The following is a 12,599-nucleotide window of genomic DNA, read 5'->3' on the forward strand; positions in this document are numbered from 1 at the left end:
CCACAACTAACGCAAGTGATCATTTTTTCAACTTCCGACTAAACTGCTGCTACTTCTCTCCCTCTCTATCACAACGATCTTAGTTTTACAAAGGAAAAAAATGAGGAGTTGTTGTGGGTTTGGATCTCTACAGATTTTTGTTATTTTCTTCTTGTCAATTTCTCTGCATCTTCTTTCAGGTACCTCCATTTTGTTTTTCATTTTCTTTCTTGATTTACTTGTATTGACTTGATACATGCGATACCCACTCCTTGGAATTTCAGGATTGCTATGATTCTTTAGTTTTTAGTTTCTGTTTCTTGTTGAATTGTTGAATTTTCGATAATCTATCTGTTTGGTTTCTGGGAAAACTAAGCAAGGAAAACAGACAGATGCTAAATAATGAATTTTAGTTGGGGTTGGTTCATTTTTTTCCCACTTTCAAGAAAGTTAGACAATTTTGGATCTAAGCTCTAATGGGTAGCTAACAAAATCAATTTCTTAGGAATAATATTTGTTCAATGGTTTCAAGACCCGAATTTTCTTCTTGTATTTATCAATTTGTGACCTGAAATTTAATTGCGTAAGATGTAATTCTCATGATTCTATCTGTGCAGTTTTTGCTGTCTTAAAGCATGACGAACCTTGATTTTGAGTTTTCTGTTGTATTTAGTCAGAACAGGCAACATTTATTTCACTAATTAAAGTTGGGTTTCAAAATTTTCTTGTCTGTTTCAAGGTTTAGCGAGTGACCCGGCGAATCCTAAAGATACAAATAAACCTGCGAGTCATTCAAAAAGCTCAGTGGGAGTTAAGGTGGTAATAGCCTGTCTCGGTGTCGTGTCGATCATTGGATTTACCATGTTATTGTTTAAGATTTGGCAAAAGAAGAAGAGGGAAGAGCAGCATGCCCGTCTTCTAAAGCTTTTCGAAGATGATGATGAGCTTGAGGTTGAACTTGGCATCAGGGATTGAGATCACTTTCTTGTTTTGGTGCTTTGACTGTATCTAGTTGAGGTGTGCATCGCATCGCAACTTTGATCTCTTATACAATTTGTTATCTTATAATTACAGGTTCGGGAAAATTTTAGTCTGGTGCATAACTTTTCCCTGTTGTGTATTATACTGTAGGTCATATATACCGATTATGCTAATAGGCAATCTTAAAGTCCATGGAATTATTTTTTCCTTTTTTGCAAATCAAACAGTTTTGATTCAGTTAAAGTGGTTTAGCATTTCCCCTTCCAAGTGCTTTGTTTATGTGATTTTATTTTGTTCTCCACCTTGCCCTTTTCTATTTGTAAATGTTCTTCATCTTGTAGTTGCTTCCCATTAGTAAGTCTCCTTGTAACAACATGAAAATCCAGTTGCCAGCCCTGAAAATAATGAACCCACATAGGTGTAATTATATAATCAACAATGTAATTGGAGAAAATACCTGCAAGATGATGCGGGGCTTTTAGTAGTCATATTTTTAATAAATTTCATACATTTCATACATTCAAGATGATGCAAGGTTTCTCGTGTTTTGAGGCAAATGTTAAACTTCGTTTGGATAAGTTGTGATGGCAAATGCTTTACCCCTATGTCGTCTTGTTTTGAGGCAAATGATTTTCCTATTTAAAGATAGGGTTCATTATCCAGACCACTTGTTAGCCTAAAAAGTGACCATCTGCCATACAAAATTTAGCATTTCGAAGCAAGTTTGTCCTGACAGCTTCATTCAGAGATGAGGGTTAGAGTGTAGATCCAGTTAGCTGGAATGGATGTTAGGGGCTGAATTAGTAATATAGCTTTAGCTTTTTAAACAGTGTAAATATAGTATTTTTTTTTATATATATGCATTTTAATAGAAAAAAGCTATTTGAAAAAACTAATTGTATTATAATATATTTGATATTGATATAATTATTTATTAATTGTAACTAATTAATACAATTTCAATCATAATTTTTTTTTTATATATATAAAAATATATTAAATTTTTTTTTGGCTTTTCTAATCCGTATACCTTCAACCTGAAATGTTATTTTTGACTAATTCTCAATATAGCTCGCCTCGTGGAGCTCAATGAGAGGTGAAAGCCAAAATTGACCTTTTCCTTTTCGGCTTTTTTTTTTTTTTTTTTTTTTTTGTATTTTTCCTTGGAGATGGCCTTATTTCTTGACCGATCAAAAGCAAACACATTTATCTTTTTAAAGTTTTTTTATTTAGAAATATAGTAAAATAATAAATATTTTTTATTTTTTTAAAATTTATTTTAATATTAGTACATCAAAAAATAATAATTTTTTTTAAAAAAAATTCTGATAAAAAACAATTTAAAACTTAATGAACACCCTTTTAATGGTTTATTTAAAGCGGAGATTTGAAGTCTTGTCGCCTCCGTCGGCAGCAGTTCTCCCCTGAACTATATTTTATGGATGCTTACAGATCTGAAGTACTCGTAGGGTTCTCTGATAATGTTGTGTTAGTCTTCCGAACATTCTTCCTTCAAGCCCATTCTGGATCGTTCACTTCTCTATTATTTCAAAAAAGAAAAACAAGAAATAGTGCATTGACATGTATATAGTGGTTGGAGCAATCTATTACATTAGTGAAGGGTGCTATTGTAGCTTGAAAAGGCCAGAAGATCTGGCCGGAAAGGTGATAGCCCTTTGGATTCATTCCCAAGATTTGATTCTTCCCAGTAAAACTCCGGCGAAAATGCATGATGCCAGTTAGAATCGCTCCTCCGTCACACATTGCATAATCTTGTGTATGTTGCTGAAAGTTAATTAAGTTGAATTTGGATTGGAACCAGATCGATTCGATTCGCAGGTTCTGCATCAAGGCCATTCTCGCAACAACCTTGACTATTGAAAATACTGCATATTTTTATGCACTGCAATATATATATATATATATATATATATATATATATATATATATATATATATATATATATATATATATATATATATATATATATATTAAAGGGGCCTTGTTTCAGCGGTTGCAGCTAACAGGACGACTAAAATCCTTGAAAAATTCCTCGAGGTGCCTATGTTGACCATGCGTGCAAGAGCAAGTTTGGCCATTGTGCGAGCTCAGAAGCTTCTTCCATGTTTGACTAGACCTTTCACATTCCATTTCTTAACCATCTTCTTTCTCTGTCAAAGCGTTCTACCTTTGTAGTTCAACTATTAATCTGACCTCTTATTTAAATATGCAACTCAAACCACTAAATGATTCTTCTGGCAACCTTACAATCTGGTTTAACATTTCACTTCTGATGATAGATACAATCTGAAAGTAAATGCGTCAAGGGTGACTGATTGGCAAAGCTGGCAATCCTCTGTGTTCAAGTTCTGAATATCTTCAAGCGCTCGCTTCGCTACCCTTAGCACCTGAACTTCGAACCTCTTCCATGTTTGAAGAGAGAGTCTCTTCGAGTATTCAAACAGAGACGCCTGCGACTACAGTGCTGTATATGTTCTGCTAGAATCACTGCTGTATATGGGAGCTTGAGGAAGACAGGATACACCAATGCCCTGATCAAAGCATAACTGGATTTTCGGCCTTTGAATCTGTACATGGTTCGAGTTGTGGCCCAAGCAGCCTCTGCACTCCTCCCATGGTGGTAGCAGTTGGCTCCCTATTTATGCATTTGCGTCTAATAACTCGTCTGAAGCCATTCCTTTGTCCCATTAACTGCTAATTATGCTAACCCTAGCTCCAACTACTGATATACTCTAACTCATCGTAACAAGAATCAACCGTTTTCTTACTCAGAAACTAAATCTATCATAAGAAAAAAGAAATCATCACACCTGTGCCATGTAATTAACCGTGTGTTTGAGGTGGTGGTTGTGCGTAAAGCTTCACCTGCAGGAAATGACTTAGCCTTTGGACCACAGAGCGGGATGCTATTTGTAGAAGAAGATTCTACATGAACAATTCTACCTTGCTACGGAAACTAATACCATATCTGGGTACAATTATAAACACCAATAACTAGATAGGTAAAAATGCATGTGAACCGACTGTTTCAGCATCCAAAGCTCACCAAAAGAAAGGGGTGGTCCTCTGATATGACAACGATGGAGAAACCATGATGAACAAGTAAACGCCTGTAAATTTACACGCGAACATAAATAATGGTAATTAATATTTTCATGATCGATCGACCATTTGAACAAGAGATTAATTCGATCTTTTTGGCCCATGTTTTCTCTTGACAAGCTTGTGTTACATATAAACCATGCATGCATGCAGGGTGTGAGCCAGAAAATTTAAACTAAATCAGTTCAAAGAAACATAAATTAATAACCCCAATTAATATGGTGGGTTGGTAAAGTTAATTCGGGTTAGCTCGGGTTTTTATGAAATTTTTTTTATTTTTTGAACCTTGTTTATTTCGCTACATACTTCTTTTGAATTTTTTTTTATTTTAATTTTATATCACGGGTTATAGATTTATCAATTTAGATCGAGTTAGCTTGAGGTTGCTTCTTCATCATTATATATTTTGATTTTTTTTTATTTTTGATATTAAGTTATTAGATCTTGAACTTTATAATTTATTTTTGTTTTTTTTATTTAGGTTGTTTTGATTTTATCTTGTTGTATTTTAATAAATTTAACCCTATTTATCTCGGATTACTATCTTTTAAATATTATTTTTTTATGTTGAAAAAACTTGAGAACATATCAAAGGAGACGGAAAAAAAGCCAGAAACAAACGGTTAGCTGAGCCAAAAAAAAAAAAAAAACTTAAAAATCCTAGCTCCTCAGCTACCTTTCTCCTCCATCTCCCCTGACGGTTTCACTACCGCCGACCACTCTTACACCACCATAGTTGCCCTTTTTTCCAGCCGAAATACAATCCATCTACTTTATCTTCACCGAACACAGCAGTTTTTCCTCTCTCCCTCATCCAAGACCAGCCTCTCACTAGCAACAGCCACGCCACTACCACATTCACAGCAAATTAACCGACGACCACCAAAGCCTATGTAACAACAGATTGATTGAAAGCTCACATTGTAACCTTTTACTTATAAAAAATAAGAAGGAGGGTAATCACACTGCAGATATTGTTGCTGACCAAGAAGTCCGTATAGAGTAGAAGAGTTTATGCATGGCTAGCTATGAAAATCTCTAATTCAGATGTATATATTCTCTATGTTGTATCTGCTTGTTACTTGTCTCACTTCTGGTTGGGTTTGGAATGAACATTAGATACATCGTCGAGGTTATATGATGCAGAAAGCTAATGGCATCCAATTCAAGCATAAATGAAGCAAATTGTTAATGGTTTTATGGGAAAGGAATTGTCGAGGGCTGGAGATCTGGGTTTTGATTCTTTTGACTATGTTTTCTTTGAATTTTTTCATTTTTTGGATCTATTTCATATGATGACCACTTGGGTCCCTATTTTCTGCCACCTTTGGCTTTACCTATATTGCTTATTAAAAGAAAACCCCAGAAAATACAAAATGGACATATATCTTCCTGCATTAAGATAATTTTTCTTTTAATTAAAAAGAAGTGAATGCATAACCTGTCGTGCATAGCTAACCATAGTAAAAACTCAATTTTTGGAGAGAAACACACTTCAAAATGACTGCATTGTATGTCTTTAAACTCGGGTAAAAGAGTTTATCAAGAATAGTAGAACATAACTTAACAATGTAGTGACCTTTACCATCTAAAATCCATATTTTTATATCTTTTTTATATTTGTGAAGGGCAATAAGTATCAATTAGTTCCTGTTACCTTCTAACAAAATATGCCTTTTGTTGTTGTATAAATTTCAATTTGCTTCTAAGAGAATATGTAGTTTATTAATTAACTATCTTTTTTTATATATATAAGCAAAAGTAATAAAGCCTAAGAAAGGCACAAACCATAGCCGACACATGGAAACAATTACATCATAAGTCAAAAAGACCAAGCAAAAGGAAACATCAACCATGGCAGTAGTGGTCGAGTACTGTTAGAGATCCATCTCATGCCCAATTCTATCTCTTATAAACTACCAACAATCTACTTCTTTAGATCATCAACTTTATATTCCTCAGCAACTAATGAAATCAAAATATCAGCTTGAGCTTCAAAAAAGCTAGAAACCTGAAAATCTCCATGGTTATTAAAGAATATATAAGTAATCTGAAGAAAAAATTGTTAAAACCAAGTCATTACTTCATAATTTCTAGTAACACATTGTTTTGCAAGGGCATATGCCATACTATTATCCTTCCTCAAAACGTCTGAATACTATATTACCCATCTCAAACCTAAAAAAAATCTGGATGCAAAGATTTAAAGCACATGAAATTTCCACGATTTATTAGACTCTTTAATCATCCAGTTGATCACATTAGAAGAATCTAATTCAATTATAACTCTCTTCCCTATACATTCTTCGCTAGTAAATGATAGTTTTAGTGTTTTAATCAGTGCAATTGGCTTTGTTTCACTGGAATCTTTAATTCATATTGGTTTAGAGAATAAACATTATACTATATTGTCAAAGAATCATCTCAATCCAATACTAGATAAGGTTCCAAGATATGATTTATATTATTCTCTAACACACCCCTTCAAGTAAAAGCACTTTGAGCTTAAAATTTGCACAGGCCCACACTACTTTGTGCTTAATTTTTATCAAATAAATAGGAATGATGAGATTGAAACTCGTGACCTCTTGGTCATCAAGGCTCTGATCATGTCAAAGAATTATCTCAATCAAATAGTTTAAGCTATTAAGTAAGGTTCCAAAGTATGAGTTATATTATTCTCTAACACACTTTCTTATGATCTCGAAAAGCACCCTAATACTAGGTTTTCAATGGAAGATTTAATTAATAATCGGATTCAATTATTAATTAGCTGTGTGACACCCGGACATCACAACGACCGATTAAAATTATCACTCGATTGGAAAAAAAGAATAGATATCTGGCATCTTGTTCTTTTAGGGGAAAATGTCTTGTTCAAGGAGTCGACACCTAGTATTATGGTCACTAGGAACCCTAACTAATTAACAGAGATTCTATGGTACGGGACTGATTACGCAAAAGAAAAGATGTTATCACTCCCTAAACATTTTACTTGAGGCAGGCTGCATTGCTGGTTTTGTCTAAAATTGCTTAAGAATTTGTTCTCATTTTTTTCTTTTTTTTATTCTTCCTTTCATGTTCCTGACTCTAGCGTTAGTGAACAATTCCTACGAATACTTCCAACTCTAGCGTTGGTAAATATTGTACAAATCCAAAAAATATGATACTCCTGACTTTGACGTCAGTGAATATTTTTGCAAAAAATGAATTTGAAGAAGAAATTTTCTAAGTCATTTTTTTCTTGTTTATCCTTTATTATTATTTGCCATTTTTAGATGGAAATAAAAAAAAAATTGCACGATAGATTTGCATTTAACAATAATAGGCCACAGATTGAGCGCATAACTTTAAAAAAAAACACAAAACACAAATAAATAAAAAATCAAAGTGCGAGGGGCCCACAAATAAATCAACAAAGATCCCCAAATATTTTTGGAATTTTTTGATATCGAAAAGGGGCTCGTTTGGCCAATATCAAACTAAAATGAGCATAAAAATTATTGCCAAGGCATAAGGGTGTTTTTTTCCAAACACACCCTTACTAAACATAATTTGGGCCGGCTGGGCCTAAAGCCCAGATTCAGCCAACTCTCTTTTCTTTTTCTTTTTTTTTTAGGGGACGGGGCGGGTCTAGCCCAACCAACATGGGTTGGGCTGGACCCAATTGGCCCAACCTGACCACTGGCAACAGGCACACGTGGCTTAACCCACGTGTGCACTGCACAATGCGAAGGTAATTAAATTACCTTTGCACTTTTTTTGCATTAATTAAATAGAAATAGAGAGAAGAAGAAGACTTTAATTGGTGAAGTCGAAGTCGAAGGCGAAGGCAAAGGCGACAATGCAGGCACCGACTAGAGAATGCTCTCCTTCTCCTCCTCCCTCTGTTCTTGGTTTTTTTTTTTTTGGGCTCTTTCCTCTATTTTCTTACTTTTATCGTCTCCTCTATTTTTCTTCTTTGTTTTTTTTTCTCCTTTATTTTTTTCTCTGTTTTTTCTCCTTTATTTTTTTCTCTGTTTTTTCTCTATATCGTCTCCCCCTCTTTGTGCATACACTGAGATCTGTATTTACAGTACCATAGTCCCTTCACGTGTGAGAAACAAAGTTTCAATCAAACTTATTTTTTTCTTTGAAGTTTGAATTTGATTAAGAATCAAATTTGAAAGCGGATAACTATTATTATTTTGAAGATAGGAATTATCTTGAAGATAATGATAGAATGACAAAAGCACATTGTAGTCCCTAGTTTTCACGCAAGTTGACAAATCACACTTTTTATCGAAATAAATCTCTGATCCTTTAATTTTACATTTTAAACCCTGTAAAATTAAATTAAAAAGCTAATGGGCCAAAATTATGTTAAAACAAACTATCTAAATAATTTACACATGATATATGTATATAATTGAAATTATAAGTGGGTGAAATGTCAGAATTTAATAGTATGGATGAAATTTGTAAGTGGGTGAAATGTCAGGATTTGGTCATATGGATGAAATTGACCATATCTTTCCATATTTTTAACCTTTTCCTATAACGCATATATACAGTTAACAACATCAATTGTTTAACTAATTTGACCAACCAAGTACTTCAACAAGAATATTTGCATAAATCTATTAAATATTGAGTTATCATCAAGTGTACATAAATGGACATGTATTTAATCTGAGTATACTTTTCACCGAGAGTGGAGGAGGAGACACAAAACACCACACACACACACTAAACACCGTACACGAAACCTGGTACAGAAGTAGTAAAAAGAAAGCTTCCATGTTGATCTGCAAGTTTTCCTAAAACGTAATCTAAGTTATGGGTTGTAATTGACTTCCACATGGCCGTCGTTTTCATGCCATTAAAACTACTGTCTTCTATAACATGTATTCAATTATATATCGTCTTCGTTAACTCTTGTCTATGATGATTTTCAATTTTTCAATTTTACTTCATCTTATTCTGTGTTTTTTTCCTCACTTCTCCATTTTCTTTAATTAATGTTGTTAATTTAGCGACGAAAAGATTAAACCATGTTCATGAACTTTGGCTAGTTTCCTATAATAATTTGTGGGATGACTCCTACAAATCACAATCTTGACAATAAAATTTATTTAACAAGTAATACTAGTACCAAGGAGAGGGTCGTGTCTAGCGGCATGGGGCTATCCTCCCCGGTGAGGCGAACATGATTGGAATCCTTGTTAGTCGTAGAACTCCCTTTAAAGTGCCCGACGACATTCCAAAAAAAATTAGTCTCTTGGTCAGGAAAAGACCGGAGAATACCCTCCTACAACAAAAACAAAAATAAAAAAACTTGTTATTACATGGAGAAAAAAAATCAAGGGGTGTGGAACAAACCATAAGATATCCTTACATTTTCTTGGATAAAGTTAATATATATACATTAAACTCCGAATTGTAAGTATTTTCATAACTATTTCACTATTTTTCTGTTCTTTCTATAGTGCTTCTTCATTTCTAAAAGAGGTAGGTCGATGCATATGTTTTGGACATCGATGTTGTTGTCAATATCCAAATCGACTACTATTGTATTTAACATCGTATTTAAATCTCGTGTCGATGCCCAAAACCTAGGCAATATTGTAGGAACTTCTTTCGCAACCACAGGACAAACAGCTTAAAATGTAATTAATTACTACCATTTCCATGCAAGATCACCAAATCATTTGGAGCCAATCTGCTACAATAGTTAGATTTAATATTTGATAAACTAATAAAATCTGAGCAGATTGACCCCTGGCATTTGATTTTATCCACACACCTTTGAAAATGTCGATATATATATATATATATATATATATATATATATATATATATATATATTGTTATGATAATAGGGAAACAATCTCTCCTCTTATGTCTTGAATATATTATTAACATTTGAATTGATGTATTTAAGAAGGAAAAAAATTACAGTCTTTTAAGGTTCGAATTACATCATGATAACCTATGGAAAAATACTCACTTCACCGTAAGAGTGCATGTAAGCATAAGCATTAGGGTTTCATTTTCATATTAAATTTAGTTAGTGAATATATGTTAGAAAATAATATAAATTATATTTTGAAACCTCGTCTAATAAATTAAGTTTTTAGGTTCAAATAGTTTTTTGTCATTGTATTATTAGAGTTTTGATGATCAATTGATCGTAAATTCGAATCTCACCATCTTATTTATTTGATAAAAATCAAGGATAAAATAATATGAGTCTATACAAGTTTCAAACTTAAAAGGCTTTACAATGTAGATAAAGTGATTTTTTTAATTTGAGTGTTTATCAATCAGTTTATTTTGTAAAAAAACAAGATGAAATAATATAGTTTCTTTTTAATCTTTTTTGTTATTTCTCATCTACACAAACACTAATTAAAAATCAAATATAAATTATCTTTAAGTTAAAAGTTAAATAACAAAAAGAGATCTCAAATATTCTTGAATTTATCTATACATATAATTTCTCCGAGCTCCTTGCAGTACACATATCCGGCATACAAGTCTAAAAATAGGAACCTGATCACCCCAAGCTGAAGTAAAATCCAAAAACTCATAAGAACTCATCAGGTGCAAGAGCTAGAAGTTCATATCAGCCAAAAGAAAATCAGAGGTCTTCAGCAGGACCAGAAATTGGCCACAACTTATATGTGAAAATAGAAACCTGACCATTGAAGATGAGGAAGAATCCGAAATTCAAAAGGAACTCATCATAGCCGAGCAACAAAGACCTCACTCCTTGTTTTTAACAAGAGCATAGCCATATTATTTACCACTAGTAACATATGGAATTATATATGAGATTATCATATATTCATGACCCGGCCGGACCGCAAGTTTAATAGATAAACTTATTTTATTCGAGTATTTTTTTTTCTTTTATAATTGATTTTTTTTAAACATATCCTTTAATATTGGGTTGATTAAGAATTATATTTTATAATTTTTTTCAGTCTACTTTCTATGAGGTTATCCTCATTTTATATCTTGGTTCACGAGTTCAGCAAGTTAATTCTAGTTAACTCTAGTCTTTTTTTTTTGTTATTTTTTTAATCAATTTTTTTATTTCATCTTTCAATAGTGGGTTGATTAACAATTAAGTTTTATAATTTATTTCAATTTGTTTTTTATTAAATTATCTTGGTCTCATGACCCAAATCACGAGTTTGATAGGTTAGTCCGGATTGATTTAGTTTTTTTTTTTTTTGAATTAATTTTTTTTTTCAATTCCATCCTACATCATTAAATTTATTGAAAATTAAGTTTTATAATTTATTTTTATTTACTTTTTCTATCTATAGTGTTATCATGAAAGACAATATTTTTTTATAGTATTTCTAGGACACTATTTTATGTCCAAGAAAGATCTCGAGAAGGATCGCCCTCAGTCCACCACCCACAAACAGCATGCAATAACCAGCTACTCTCACTACAAGAATCAAGCATGCCAACAATCGGTTTGGTGCTTGAACTCTCAGAAATTAGGAATCATTTTTCCCGAGTTCGAGGACACATTTTGCTGACTCCCCTTGTCTTCATTCTTCCATAAGAGAACCTTCATTTCTTTCTTTCTTTCTTTCTTTATTTCTATGTTTTTTTTTTCTTGTTTCTTAGTCACAACAACTTGTTCATGTCATCATATGGGTTCTAATTACAGAATATACGAACAAAAATTTATATATCTCATGCAGATGGGTTCTAATTACAGAATTGAAAGTGAAAATAGGATTTTGTTTGATGCTTGTACAGAGGCTTTCTAATTACAATTAAGCATGCCCTCTGAGGCCTTTTCAGGTCATGTGGATTTACATGCATGTAAATAACAATGCGATTAGACTTCCACGTACATTTGACTTTGGGATATATTTAATTGGAATTCTCAGCCAGCTTCCATGCCCATGATAAGCAGACAATCTGTTGACTGAAACCCAAGATTTAGGCAGCACCAACTTTTTACATGATACAAAAAAAATATCCTTACACCTCTCTTAATTTAACAAGTATTTTCATTTCCATCTAGAAATCTCAATCTTAGCACAACACCCCTTTCATGATTCCAAGATAATATATTCTAATCCAATGTTCACATCTTGTAGATTCATTTCTCATAACATTCTTGTTCATTTGAAGACCTTAATTATTGATCTATTTAATCATTGCACGTTTTCAAGAATTGAAGAGATATAATCCAAACTGAGAGAGTGAAAAAACTCAATTTTCTATTAAAATAACATAGTTTAAAGAGTTTTTTCAAAAAATAATTTAATATTTAAATTGACTAGGGTCAATCAAAATCAATTACCAATCCACGATCAAAACATTAGACTCGATCAACTCTAAGTAAATATACTCGAACAATATTAGAGAATAAGATAAATCATACCTTGAAATCTTACTTAAAAGTTTAAGTTATTGGGTAAGATAGTTCTTTGACATGGTATTAGAGTTTTGATAACCAAGCGGTCACGAGTTTAAATCTCATATTTTTTATTTATTTGATA

The sequence above is a fragment of the Populus alba genome, chromosome 19 (assembly GCF_005239225.2).
Source record: "Populus alba chromosome 19, ASM523922v2, whole genome shotgun sequence".
NCBI classification, from domain to species: domain Eukaryota; kingdom Viridiplantae; phylum Streptophyta; class Magnoliopsida; order Malpighiales; family Salicaceae; genus Populus; species Populus alba.